Source organism: Engystomops pustulosus, chromosome 1 (genome assembly GCF_040894005.1).
Source record: "Engystomops pustulosus chromosome 1, aEngPut4.maternal, whole genome shotgun sequence".
NCBI classification, from domain to species: Eukaryota; Metazoa; Chordata; class Amphibia; order Anura; family Leptodactylidae; genus Engystomops; species Engystomops pustulosus.
In genome coordinates, this window is record NC_092411.1 from 108664754 (window position 1) to 108680900 (window position 16147).

Here is a 16147-nt window from a genome sequence, read left to right on the forward strand (position 1 = left end):
TTTATGTTAAGGAAATAAAAAATCTAATACAAGTCAGACTCTTGCAATTTATAAAATATTCCCTCCAAATTAAGACTATTCCTTCTTTACTATGTCAGAAAATAAAATCAACCTCCATTGCTGCTTCACAATTCTTAGTTGCCCAGAAACAGATCTTTTATAGGAAGTTTCTAGGGATACAGTTGTAAACAAATTCGTAAATCCCATTACTAGCTTAATGCTTTTCACAAGCTTCTGAGCAAATTCTACAAATGAAAGACGTTATGTTCCAAAGATACATTGGATGGAAGAATATGAAGAATATGTTCATCATTAATCTCAATTTTAATATTAATAATACTTATAATGTATTGGGTTGCTAGAGTTAATATTAACATATTTATGTGCAATGTTATGTAAACATAAATAACATAATATTTTTTGCTGCTTTTTCAGATGTAATTAATACATGACATTGCTTTAACTACCAGTAGATTTTTCTTTTAGGTAAACAGATTCCAAAAACACATAATAATTCCCTATCATCCTTAAATATGCATAGGTTGCTCAGCTTAGATTTGCATCCCAGAAGAACTGAATATAAGGTGAATGTAAAATTAGATTCAGGCATAAAAAACATCTGCAAAGATGTTTGTTATGGATTCTGCACTTACAATGTAGGGCTCTAGACTAGGAAAGGACAGATGAGACCAAGAGATCTAAACTGAACGCCCCAAACTATCACCCACCTGGTTGCGTCTGTGTGTCCTAAGTAATACAGGACAACTTGAAGACAGTTGCTCCTAACGTCATAGTGAGGACACAAAACAAGACCAACAAACAACACAAAGGTCAGGGGTTCAAGTCATAGTGATATAGCAAATAAGGCACCAAATTGAAATTTACAGGGATGGTCTTTATAAAAAAGCCAAGATTGGTAAACCAGACATACAGAGAGATAAAGAAGAAACGCAGGAGCAGAAAATATTAAGATAGCTATGGAATATAACCAGCACCATACCACCTGTGGGCAGAAAACATATAGGTATTTAGAGAGCCTCTGCAGATGATTGGGTTTGAGCTCTGTCAATCACAGCAGTTAAAGGAAAACAATATCATAAAGAAAAACCTACAAATACTCACCCCCACTCATCTTCATCTTGATCCCGGCGCTGTCCGTCACTAGTATTGACTTCCCGGATCACATAGAAAAATATAATTAGCAAGATTATTGCTCCCAGCATGAGCGAGGGAAGTGACGAGGGCACGCATGGGAGAGGGAGGTGATGAGGCTGTGTCTAATTACCAGCTTAGAGCACCAACATCTGAATTAGATGAGCGGGATCATCTAATTATAACTTTCTTTTCTAGATGATCCCGGTGTATCAAGATGAAGGAGCTGAGTTGAGTATTTATAGGTTTTTTTGTTGATTTCCTTTAACTACCCTCCTAACAGCCAGCAACATAAAGTACAGTTTACACTATGAAAATTCAAACAACCACCTAAGCCATATTCTGTGGACAGAGGAAGACTTGGGCATAGGTGTTACAAATAATCTGCTATAAATGACAATCTAATTGATATACACACTATAAGTATAATGTAATACTATTAGACAAAGAAATAAAACATTACAATGTCAATAAAAGTATGCTCGTCCTTATCAAGAAATTTATGATTTTCATTTTGAGATTAGACAAAAAATACTTTTTTATTGAAGCGGTTGCTGACACTTTACTCCACCATTATGTGATATAGCTATAGCTCCTCCAATATTGGTATTTGGGGTTGGGGTAGTGAAACTTTAATGTTAACATACTTCAAAGGCATTTTACAGCAATAAAGGTCTATAATTCATTTACTAGCGGGATGTGTTATTTTTATTTCTTTTTCTTAAAGTAAAGGCTAATGAAACTACTGGCTCTAGGTCTGCAGTAAATGCTTGCACTCAGCTTATTTATCTTTTAACTGACAGTTGTTATCCATGGATTAGTTGAGCAGGTCCTTGTAATTATGGTTGCTTTTCCATTTGTGGCTATCTGCATGAGGTCGGTGGATCTTAAAATTACAGAATGGCCACCCTTGAAAAAGTAGATTGAATCAGCTACATCACTGTGAGGACTACAGTCAGACGATTATCCCAAAATAAAACCTGGTAGCCAAAGAGGTTTATGTTTTAAGCCCCATAGTCACTTTTCAGCTCCTTGGGTAGTTAGAAGGTCAATAAAACCCGGGTGGCCTCATATTAATGCTTTCCAGTTAAGTCAAATGTGTGGTGGCTCTGACAGAAAACTTTTCAGAAACTGTTCATTTGAATTCCAGAACTCTTTTCAGTCAGCTCTTTCAGAGACTCTTTGTTCTGTTTTTGTTTGAAGTCTGTTTGTACCACAGAAAAAAGCTTGCAACATTTCCTATTATTAGAATAAAATGATCTTGACATAACAAATCCTTTAACTAATCTCCTTACTCCATTTTATTCCTCATTATGTGTGCCTTCATTCTTGAAAGCATTTGTATATTGTGTGATACTGTCATGGTGCCATGCTGGCATTTGAGTTATATCTATAGATGAGGATGCTAATATGAAGACTGTCAGCTTATTGTGAAGAAAACACATTCATGTACATACACAAGTACTGGCTACATCTGGATTTCATTCATATAACAAATAATGTGTAACTTTATCAGATGCAAAATTACCTATGTTAAATTTAATATCCCATCTTATAAAAACTCTAAACATAAAAAAGCTGGAGTATTGGTATTGATATATTTTTATAAATACCTGTTGATAAACTTGTACTTTATTTATACTCATTCTTATTAGTAATTGTATTATTCTTATATATGATTGAATTGTAAGAATGGATGCAGCAATAATATGTCAACATCCCAAGTAAGAATATTACTAGTGATTTATCATGAGGGCAATTTAAAGTTTATAAAATGTAACAACTACCATACAATATTATACAATAGCACATCTTTAAAGGGAACCTGTCACCAGGAACCTCATTTTCACTAAAGACAGATTGTAAAAGCCCATGACACCTGCAGTGCAAATATGCCTTTCTGCCTTTTCTAAGCATTTGCATTACAATATAATTGTGTCTTATAACTTACTTCTGCATCCTGACAAAATCCTTGGGTAGTCAGAGGGGTTGGGCTATGGTTTGGATGCATTTCATAAAACAACATGTGACTTGTCTGTGTTACTAACTCCTCAGATCTTAGCCCCCACCTTTGTGCTCCTGTACAGCTCCTCCCTCCCCCACTGATGTCATCTCACCAGGCTGTGACCTCTGTGAAGGAGCAGGAGGAGGAGCTGTACAGGAGAACAAATTTGGAGGCCAAGCTCTAAGGAGTGAGTAACACAGACAAGGCACATGTTGTTTTTTGAAATGCATTCAAACCAAAGCCCAGCCCCTGTGACTACCCCAGGATTTTGTCAAGGTGCAAGGTAAGTTTTAACACACAATTATACTGTAATGAAAATGCTTACAAAAGGCAGAGAGGTATTTTTGCACTGCAGGTTTAATAAGCTTCTGCAACCTGTCTTTATTGAAAATGAGGTGACAGGTTCCCTTTAAATCTGTCTTACACCGTTCCCACCCACCTTCCAAAATTGGAGGAAACAGCATTATTTATAAAATGCATAATCCAATTGGTTTCAACAATACTTTTCATCAGTAGTGGATTATAATATTGGCGGTTTGGGCGGTAGCCCAGGGCTCAAGGCTTATAGGGGGCCCACGGCCACCTACTGAATTTTATACTGAGAAGGGCCTTCACCCATGAATTCCTAGTACATCTGTTCCTGATCTCAATACTCATGTATACAAGAGCCATTTCATGCAGCTTATACTTGGGTATATAAAGAAATAAACTCAGTACTGCCCATAACAACTCTCCCTGCAGGTCCTCTTCTTGATTCCTGTGCGCTTTGGCTGTGCAAACACTATGATGTCAGCAAGTGGCTGACATAGTGTTTGCATGGCCAGCATGCATGGACCTGGGAGGGAAGAGGTAGAAAAAGTGAGTAATGAGTTTATATTATGTGCTGGGCATACTGGGGGCATTGGGCTGGTTGGCTATATACTGGGGGCAGGAGGCTGGCTGGCTATATACTGGGAGCTGGCTGGCTATATACTGGGGGCTGGCAGGCTAGGAACTGGGGTTTGCAGGCTATATACTGAGGGCTGACAGGCTATATAGTGGGAGCTGGCTGGCTATGTATTGGGGTTGGCAGGCTAGATACTGGGGGACTGCAGGCTAGATACTGGGCGCTTGCTTGCTATATACTGGTGGCTGGCTATATACTGGTAGCTGGCTATATACTGGGGGCTTACAGGCTAGATACTGGAAGCTGGCAGGCTAGATACTGGAGGATTTTCAAGCTATATACTGAGGGCTGGCTGGATATATACTAGAGGCAGAAGGGTGGCTGGCTATATACTGGGGGTAGGGTGCTGGCACGCTGTCTGTATACTGGGGGCAGTTGGCTGGCTAGCTTTATACTGGGGTAAGACAGGCTATATACTAGAGGCAGAAGGCTCTCCAGTTTTAGTTCGCTATTTTAGTCCATCATCTTTCTTTTTTTTCACTCCCTTTTTCTCCCAAATACATTATATATCTAAAATACAGTATAATAACATGTATTTAATTTGGAAAATTACCAGTGAAAGTACTGTATATTTTATTGTGATCCCTCAAAATAAGATTATTTTAGTTTGAACGTTTGTTATTTTGTTACTTTTGTAACTTTTATAACTTGCCTTATTAGCAAGCAAAGATTCCATGTTTTCACACATGGACAAGAAAATTATATTCAAATGAGAATGAATAATATATTAAGCAAACAAATTATGCCATTATCCTTCTGAATATGGATATGCTTAAGCTGTGTAATGCACAGCATACCAGGAATTTATCACCCCCAGTAGTAGACCCTTAGGAGATAATTATAAGTGCACATGGAAACTGGCATACTGCAAGAATATTTTAAGAGCTGGATATGTGTGTGGGATTTTAATGTTTAACTTGAGAAGAATGCTTCTGAGATTCATGGTGCTGAAACAACTTTGACAGTGTATTATTTTACCAACAGATATAGTCCAGTTATGACTTTGTTGTATTCGTGTATTTACGCATCTTCAGAAGGAGGCTTGCAGCAGGGAATTAAAAGCCAGGGAAGCAGAGAGGCGCTCAGGGGACGTCAGCCTGAGCGCCTTCCGCTGTTTTAAAATGTGTTAAAAACAGTCTTTCCGCCACCTAGACTGAATGAGCAGTCTAGTTAGAACACTCTACCACCAGTAAACTGGTGGTAGAGGTACTTTAAAGGAACTTTACCACCAGGATGAAGGATTGTAAACCAATAACACTTAAGGGCTGGTGTGTGCCCCCTCTGGCAGGATTTGCTTTTCTTTTAGCTTCTTATTATGAGCCTGAGGGGCTCCAGGCTCTATAGGTGTTAAATGAGCCTGGAACCCCTCATTTGCATAATTGAAAAAGACGTTGTTGTTTTTTTTTGCAGTTAGAAGTGAATAAGAAGCTAAAAGAAGACCGGATCCTGCCAAAGGCGGCACACCTCCATGTGAGTGTGCTTGGTTTAAAATCCTTCATCCTGGTGGTAGTTTTTCTTTAAAACTAAAAGATTTTCTTTAAAATTTGTTATGAAATGCATTATTTACAAGCACAGTTGCTTATTCTCTAATTTAGAATGCATTTCTTTTCTGGTTGTACTTTCATTTGTACCTCTAGAAGTATAAGTTTGCCATCTCTTTTTGAGCAGCAATGCAATTGTAGATATAATAAATATTCTAGAAAACTGTGAAAAAGCAATATAGATTAAAAAATATTTTCTTCCATATAAAGATATTCCTTACAACCACAGTGGAACTGTAGTTCATAATGTCCATCACTTGAACTGCGGCTGTACCTATCCATGATCTTATATTATTTGTGTGGGAGCAATAGAACTTGTCACAATATTATAACAGTGAATTTACACTCAAGCCATGTGAAGCTACAACAACATGGTTTGCTAAATATTGTCTGTTACTCTAGTTAGCAATAGTAGACTTTTCTGTGCATATTGTAGATGTTGTTTATATTTTTGGAAATATTATTTTTAAAACATTTCTGCTTAATTTTAAATGGGCAACGCAGAGCATCACATACTTGGGGACCCAATTGCCAGCTGACCTATCCAGGCTCTACACGCTTAACTTCTTACCCATACTTAAGAGAGTACAAGAGGCCTGCTCCAGATGGACCAAGGGCATTTTTTCATGGTTTGATAGATGTGCCATATTCAAAATGAACATTCTTCCGCGTTTGCTCTATCTTTTCCAAGCACTACCTACCAAATTACCAAGAGCGTACTTCCGCTCTCTGAACACCATTCAGCATAAATTCATTTGGGCTGGTAAACCCGCTAGGATTCAACGTACCACCCTCTACCGCCCGAAAATTTGGTGTTGTAATTTTGACCTGAAGCCTTGGGTACGGCTGGAGCAGTTCTTTACGACAATCCCATTACAGGTATTACCATGGCTGTCTGGAGAGCTCAGCAACTACGGCATTATATGACTTCCCTCCCTCCCTGCTCTCAGTTCTCCAAAAATCCAACCTCGTTCGAATGCCTCTGCTCTACTACGGGGACCATACGACATACACTCTCCTCCTCCTACTCATGTCTCCTAGCGGTTCCTGATGACCCTAGACCCCAGTATTTGACGCAATGGGAAACAGATCTAAAGATCACACTTACACCGGAACAGAAAGAGCGCATTTTTGAGCTCTGTCATTGCACCTCAAGAGGCAGGATACAAACTCATGGCCAGGTGGTATAGGGTCCCTACGCGACTACACACCATCTTCCCGCTGGTCCCTCCTACGTGCTGGAGATGTGGAGAGGAGGAGGGGTGTTTCTTCCATGTATTCTGGTCATGTCGGATTCTTGCCCCATTCTGGCAGAATCTGCAACGCCTTATCTCCTTGGTCTGTGGAGACTCTGTGAGGCTGGATCCTCCCCTCCTCATTCTTCATCACTGTGACGTTTCAACACAAACATAGAAAAGATCACTACTGCGCTTCTTAATCCTAGCAGCCCGTTCTTGTATCCCAATACTATGGAAACAAACCACTCCCCCAACAACGAATTTGTAGATCAACAAAGTAAATGTTTTCATGCACATGGAGGACCTTAAATCCTCCTTGCATGGCACTTTTAGCAAAACCTGGCAACCATGGATTCTCTTCCAACAATCCGATGAGTACAGACAATCTATATGAAGACCTAGAGCAGTTCTCCTCCCAGCCTGTCTTGGTCGCCCCTTGTGCCTCCTGTCTTGGACGCTCCAACCTTCCTGCCTACCCTCTTGTTTTTACCCTACGACCTCCCTCCTCCTCACTCTATTACCAATTTGTGCTTTCTATTTTTTGTTTCTTTAGGGAGCCCCTAAGGGCACTTCAGTGGGTCTGGGGACTTCATAGTAGTTTCATTTCATCTGTAAATCTTATTACCAATTATGGCTTACACTTGGCTTATTGTTTGTAATGTTATAAGGACTGTGTTCCCGCTCGTTTGTACTTTTGCTACCAATAAAACAAATTAAAAAAAAAAACATTTCTACTTGATCATAAGGAAATACAGTATATAATACAGATAATTTGTGTGCAGAAGGGGTGGTCCGAGACTTATATAATAAAATAGCGAGGTGGCCGGTGGGGGCCTAAATGAAAAAATTAACATGTACTTACCTCATCAGGCACTCCTTTTGGTCTCTCCGTGACATCATGTGGGCGGCCCGGCCGCCCGGAAGATATCTGAGCAGCATGGAGGGACCACATGGGGGACACTGGGAGAGCCTGACCAAGTAAATACAGGTTTAATTTGTTATGCAGCCCCATCTTGCTATTTTTTCGTACTCCTACAAACCCCTTCAAATAGCAAGTTTAATATGGCTAAATTTGCATATGCATTTTATGTATGGCTTTTATACACATAATACTTTAAAAGGAGCCGTTGAATGAATGAAGACGTTAGGGACACAAAAGATAGAAAACAGAGGCCCTCTTTTATCAAAAACAGTTTACCCGTGAAGCGTTCAGAGTGCGCCGGATTTCCTGAATAGTAGCGCACCAATAGTGCAATAGTGCACCAAATTTTTTGTTGTCTTGTCAGGTATAGTGTAGTCACGACACAAATGTGTCACAGGCAGTTTATCATGTTTTTCGGACTATAAGATTTTCCAACAATTAAAAATACTGTTGGTCACAACAAAGCATAGTACACAAATCAATAATCTACTACATGCATAAACTCACTCAGCTCTGCTACATCTATTCATTCACATACAGCACTGCTTCATCCATTTTTTCACTCAGTTCTGCTACATACATTCACTCACACAAACACACTCATCACTGCTATACACACACACTCACACAAACACACCAAGGACTGCTATACGTAAACAGCAGCACACCCTGCACTTCTATACAAAGCAACACATCCAGCACTGCTATAAATGCACAGCAACACACCCATTACTGCTTTACACACAAAGCAACACACCCAGCACTGCTAAAAATGCACAGCAACACACCAAGCACTACTATACACACATGACAACTCAACAAGCACTCCTAAACAAACACACATAGCATTGTTATACACACAGAGGGCAAAGAACCCAGCACTGCTATACACATAGCACTCATATTAACACAAAGCAACACACCTAGCAAAGCTATACACACACACAGCAACATACATAGCACTGCTATATACACACATGGCAAAAGACCCAGCACTGCTATACACACGTGCACCACTCATGGCACTGATATAAACACACAGGGGTATACACCCAGCACTGCTATACACACACAGTGCAACACACCCAGCACTGCCATAGACACACAGCAACACACCCAGCACTGCTATGAACACAGCAACATCCACAGCACTGCTATACATACACATAGCAACATACGCAGCACTGCTATACACACACAGCAACACACCCAGCACTGCTACACACACGAAGCAACACACCCAGCACTGCTATAAACACAAAACAGCACACCCAGCACTGCTATAAACACAAAGCAATACAACCAGCACTACTTTACACACAAAGTAACACACCCAGCACTGATATAAACAGAAAGCAACACACCCATCACTGTTATACATGCAACAACACACCTGGAACTGCTATTGACACAAACAGCAACACACCAATCACTGCTATACACACACATAGGGCTCATTCAGACGGCCATCTGTGGGCATGTATATGCGGCCACAAATTTGCAATGCCAACATTCTATCTTTTCCTGAGTGTGCTGCCGTGTGCCGCTGTTTCCTATGGAGGGGGGAAGGGCCACCTCATCCTCCTCTCCAGCGCACGTGTGAATGTACCCATACCCAAACGTCGTCTTACCCGGTCCCAGCTTGCAGCATGAGAAACCTTGCTGTGAAGCAGGAAGCATGCGATCAGTCACTCCAGTTCCAGCAAAAACACTTTTTGGGACAGCAGAGAAAGGAGAGCAGTGCAAAAAAGGGGTCTGGTAGTGCTGACTTTTGAATGAAAATAAGTTAAAAATTGGATTTTGGCTGCACACTGTAATCAATATTCGGTGCAGCTGCATACTGTGTTATGCATACTGTATATATGTGTGCACTGTATATGTCTGTGTTGTGCATACTGTATATATGTGTGTACTGTATATGTCTGTGTTATGAATACTGTATATATGTATGTACTGTATATGTCTGTGTTATGCATACTGTATATATGTGTGTACTGTATATGTCTGTGTTATGCATACTGTATATATGTGTGCACTGTATATGTCTGTGTTGTGCATACTGTATATATGTGTGTACTGTATATGTCTGTGTTATGAATACTGTATATATGTATGTACTGTATATGTCTGTGTTATGCATACTGTATATATGTGTGTACTGTATATGTCTGTGTTATGCATACTGTATATATGTGTGCACTGTATATGTCTGTGTTTTGCATACTAATAGTGGTGGTAAACATGTGGCAGTATTATTTGGCCCTTATGTAGGTAATATTGCTGTAAATTATCATGTTGGCACTTTGTGGTAGATAAGTGGGTTTGGGCACTCGCTAAAAGGTTCGCCATCACTGCCATATAGTGTAGGAAAATCTTGGACTCTGTGGCCACTGCTGGAAGAGTATGGCTGTGGCATTCAAGGACAGTCTCGTTTCTGAAGGTGAGGTCACAAGGTGCGTACTTGGTCAGTTCTTTTCAGCATTTTTCAATTATATTATTATTATTATTATTATTAATAAAAGTAGTGATTATTAGCAATCAAAGACCACTACAGTCTTCTTATTATAGTTCAAGCTAGTTTACTTAAACCTGCATAGTATGTTACATTTTACTACTACACTACCTAGCTTTTTTGTAAAAACAAAAATCAAAAATGTCTTAGTAGAAGGCTAAACAAGAAACTAAGAAGTTGAAAAGGCAATTCTAAAATGGTAGAACACAACTTCTATGGAAAATTGTCAATAGTGGAGACGCTAGGGTGAGCTCACTTCCTAAGGAAATTACTGCAGGGGGTGTCTGCCAGAGAAAATCAGGCATAGCAAACATTTTAACTGATCACCTTATTCCTGCACAGCAACCCAGCATTGGCAGTCAAAATTATGCCAGCGTATGTGTCTGCAAAATGTTTAATTTAACAGCCTCTAGGATCTCTATTTTATTGACTGCCATACAAGCCATATTACTCCTCTGCATGTTTCCAGAGAGCACACCATGAACTGAAGTCTGGAAGTAAACATTGAAAATAGCTCTGAATAATAAACATAGGGATCATTCACTAAGAAAAGTTGAGGTAGATATAAACTGTTGCTATCACACTATATATTTTCTTACATTGATAATTCTTCAATAATCTGATGGTTAACTCTAAGTTTGAATTGAGAGTCATGGAGGCACTCCACTAAGAAAAGTTGGTTATGTTTTATTGACTCAATGACTGTTCTTCATTAGGGCATTATGCATGGTTGCTCAGGCAATGTTACTTGTGGGTCCATAGCCGCCCCAAAACGCCCATGCACATATAGTCCGCCTGCGCTCTGACGAGAAGCCGGCAGCTATATCTGTAGGCTGTGGAGGAAAGGGCTTTCCTAAACAGTGCTGTGCTGGGAAGCAGCTGCATGTGTTACACTGTGACCTCGCCCCTCCTCCACATTAGAACGGAGCTTCATGCAGTCAGAGGGAAGGAGGGAGCTCACTACACTGATGTTTTTCAGCAAGCCAGCAGCAGGGTAGTGTATACTGTATATATGTGTCCTGTAAGTGCATTGTATGTGTGTATGTAGTGTACGTATGTATGTATGTATGTGAATATAGATATATGTCTGTGTTTAAAGAGGTGCTGTCACTTAGAACACTGTTATGTGTATCTTCACCAATCAGTAATGATCTGGGTTTTTCCACTAAGAATCTGGATTTTTACCCTATTACTTCTAGATCATCTGTTCGTGATACTTTCCAGGAATTAGTGGAGGAGGAACTTGCCCTAATACGTCGGTCATCAACGAGGTCATATCACCCCAATTTTAGTAGCTCAAAGAGTAAAGCACTGATGGAACTAAAAAATTAATAGTACGGTATTATTGGATGTAGCATTGTGCAAGAAATTGAATGAACAAATGCTTGGTGATCAGTTTACCTATCGGGCACTATGGGGAGTTCCCCCTCAGGACTGTTTAATAGCTTTAGAGTGTCTCCTAGACGAGGGCTTAACCCTTGGGGTCTTGGATACTAAATTACGGGACTATTTTTTGGTGGATTGTCCCTCCCTATAGACCTATAGTAGGTAGCTTAGGAGAAAGCCTACATACATACAATAGTATGTGAAGAACAATATGTGTGAAGAACACAAGCTAACTAAAAAAAATTGTTAGAAAAAGTCTGAAAAATGTAATGATTATATTTTAAAAATGATCTGGATACATAAAATCAGGGGGAAAAAATGCATGCTCCCTTACGCATAAGTATAGCGAAGACTCCGGAAGGTTGCTGGGATGATGTCAGCCCTGATGCATGTTTCAGCTTGGCAGCATATTTCTGGGACCTATTTAAAAAGAACTCTGACCCCGGGCAACCCCTTTAATAAAAGTTAATAAGGCTTATTTACTGAGGGTCGCGGATCACATTTCCGTCAGACTGTTCATGGTATTTGGGGATTGTATGGCTGTGACAGGTATTTAGAAGGGGATTGTGTCATATGCGATCAGATTTTGGCAACTTTCTTGCGTCAGGGGGATGATCCGACTGATTCGGACTGAGCGAGGAATTCAAGAGTCAAATTGTGTCGCACCAATGCACTTACATACACTGGGAAGAAGATGGTGAACTCTGGCGGACCTGAACAGGGAAGCGACACATGCAGGATATAGGGCGCACGATCTTAGTGAATCGCGGCCGACGACAATGCACTTTCGGAAACTCCTCTGGACGGGTAAGTAAAAGTGCCCCAATCACTTAGTTCCATGGACCTAAAAACCATCATCTCAAAATTATAGAAACACTCCTAGTGCAGGGTCTGAAGGGAGCAGAAATAAGGCAAGCTCAACTGTTCATTTCTTTGGCACACTATTAATCTTTGAGTCATGAGTAAATGTATCATACACCAGCACATGTGTGGTGGTGCCGTGCCCACCGGATACATCAGGAAGCACTGGCCTCTTTACATATCTGTCTGGTGGCTGCACTAGCAGGAAATTATATGCCAGGTCCTGAATTCTATGTCAGGTCCTGAATTCCGTGCAGGTGCTTTCAGGAGAACCTGATGTTATTTCAGATTCCCTTTTGGCAGTGATTGTAAGTTTTTTAGTGCCCAAACTACTGCCAAAACCCCACTTTTCTTTAATCACAAAGTGCAGACACAGCAATTTATTCAGAACTTATTCCCACAGCCTTCAATCGTCTTGAGGACACCAATACCGTTAAAAGAAGGATAGAAAATTTGGATTAGCATTGTAGCTTCCTGCCAGGGTCCCTTTGAACAGGAAGAATTGTGTGGCAGGGGCTCCAGTGATAATCCACCCCTGTCCACACTTCCTTGCTCCTCCTACATCAAGTAAAAACAGAATAGTACAAATCATGTAAAATTAACTATAGGTGGAACTTGCTTGCATTGTAGAAACATCTAATAGATGATGAATAAAGATATAAGTTACATTTTAGATTTTTAATTTAAATAGCTAACATTTTATTTCTAAAACTTAGATTTTACCTTCTCATTATGGGGTATTAAGTACAAATCATCATTCAAAAACTTAACAAAACAAAATATGACAAAAGTGAAAGGATCCAAATTAGAGATGAGCGAGCACTAAAATGCTCGGGTACTCGTTATTCGAGACGAACTTTTCCCGATGCTCGAGTGCTCGTTTCGAGTAACGAGCCCCATTGAAGTCAATGGGAGACTCGAGCATTTTTCAAGGGGACCAAGGCTCTGCACAGGGAAGCTTGGCCAAACACCTGGGAACCTCAGAAAAGGATGGAAACACCACGGAAATGGACAGGAAACAGCAGGGGCAGCATGCATGGATGCCTCTGAGGCTGCTTAATCGCACCATTATGCCAAAATTATGGGCAACAGCATGGCCATGACAGAGTGACAGAATGAAGCTAGATAGCATCTAAAACATCCAATAATTGACCCTGACACTATAGGGGACGGCATGCAGAGGCAGCGGCAGCAGCGGAAGGCTAGAGAGTGGCATGGCGACATACCCTAAATGGACTCAGGCTTCAAACCAATGGGTAGCAGAGAGGAACCAAAGAAGGTGAGCAAGAAGCGCTCAAATAATATTGGTACATGATAAAAGTTTGCCAGTATATTTTGTGGATTACACAGCAGGGTGGCGACAAAGTTAACATGGAAGCCATGAAAACAATCCAAAATTCTGCCTGACACAGCTCGTTTGATAAGGGGACGATGTATGGAGGCAGTGAACTAGTAGTAGATTAAAGGTACTGCAGTTAAAACTATGTTAGTTGGTTCTTGGCATGGAGCTGGCGCTCCGCTGCCAGGCGAGCTTTCGCCAATCCAAGCCCCTGTCTCTAGGCTACTCCCCAAACAGCACTTCTAAGAACCTTTCGGATAAGGTCAAGTGTAGGAGCGTTCTTATAAGTTTGGGATATGGCGGGTGAGGGGAATGTAAACATCTGCGCAAGAAGCGCTGAAATAATATCCGTAAATGAAAAAAGTTTTCCAGTATATTTTGTGGCTTACACAGCAGGGTGGCGACAACGTTAACAAGTTTGATGTGGAATGCCCTGCAATAGCTCTTGGGCGGTGTGCCTTTTATCACCTAGGCTCAGCAGTTTGAGCACCGCCTGCTGTCGCTTAGCAACGGCACTGCTGCTGTGCCTAGAGCTACCGACTGATGGCGCCATGCCCACGGATGGTAATTCGGAGGAGGAGGAGGTGGAGGAGGGGTGGGAGGATTTGGAGGTATAGTAGGCCTTTGAGACCTGGACCGAGGTAGGCCCCGCAATCCTCTGCGTCGGCAGTATATGACCAGCCCCAGGGTCAGACTCGGTCCCAGCCTGCACCAAGTTAAGTGTAGTAGCGTTCTTATAAGTTTGGGATATGGCGGGTGAGGGGAATGTAAACAGATGCGCAAGAAGCGCATGATGCGCATGGAGCTGGCGCTCCGCTGCTAGGCGAGCTTTCGCCAATCCAAGCCCCTGTCTCTAGGCTACTCCCCAAACAGCACTTCTAAGAACCTTTTGTATAAGATCAAGTGTAGTAGCGTTCTTATAAGTTTAGGATATGGCGGGTGAGGGGAATGTAAACAGATGCGCAAGAAGCGCTAAAATAATATCCGTAAATGGTAAAAGTTTGCCAGTGTATTTTGTGGATAACACAGCAGGGTGGCGACAAAGTTAACAACTTTGATGTGGAATCCATGAAAACAACCCAAATTTCGGCCTGACAAACCTCGTTTGATAAAGGGACGATGTATGGAGGCAGCTATATGGACGACTTTTGGAGGTAGCAATGGAGACAACGTGTGGAGGCTGCTATGGAGACAATTCAATTTGGATAGTGCCTGTATGTGGCAGTCCAAAAAATTTTTCAAACCAGAGGAGCAGGTAGGTGGCCCTCCAGAAAAATGGAATAGATTGAGTGCCTGTATGTGGCAGTCCAAAAAATTTTTCAACCAGAGGAGCAGGTAGGTGGCCCTCCAGAAAAATGGAATAGATTGAGTGCCTGTATGTGGCAGTCCAAAAAAGTTTTTAAACCAGAGGAGCAGGTAGGTGGCCCTCCAGAAAAATGGAATAGATTGAGTGCCTGTATGTGGCAGTCCAAAAAATTTTTCAAACCAGAGGAGCAGGTAGGTGGCCCTCCAGAAAAATGGAATAGATTGAGTGCCTGTATGTGGCAGTCCCAAAAAATTGTTTAAAACAGAGGACCGGAAAGGTGGCCCTCCAGAAAAATTGAATAGATTGAGTGCCTGTATGTGGCACTCCCAAAAATTGTTTAAAACAGAGGACCGTGTCGGTGGCCCTCCAGAAAAATTAAATGCATAAAGTACTATACCTAGAGCCAGTGGGCCCTGTCAAAAAACAGCCAGTTTCCTCTGCTTTACTGTAGAAAGAGGAGGAGAAGGAGGAAAATGAGGAGGAGGAGGAGTGGATAAATTATTCAGGTTGAGCTTCCTTCACCTGCTGGAGATTTGAAATTAGGAGAAATCCATGCTTTATTCATCTTGATAAGCGTCAGCCTGTCAGCGCTGTCAGTCGACAGGCGTGTACGCTTATCGGTGATGATGCCACCAGCTGCACTGAAAACCCGCTCTGACAAGACGCTAGCGGCAGGGCAGGCAAGAACCTCCAAGGCGTAGAGCGCCAGTTCGTGCCACATGTCCAGCTTTGAAACCCAGTAGTTGTAGGGAGCTGTGTGATCATTTAGGACGATGGTATGGTCAGCTACGTACTCCCTCACCATCTTTCTGTAAAGATCAGCCCTACTCTGCCGAGACTGGGGACAGGTGACAGTGTCTTGCTGGGGTGACATAAAGCTGGCAAAAGCCTTGTAAAGCGTACCCTTGCCAGTGCTGGACAAGCTGCCTGCTCGCCTAC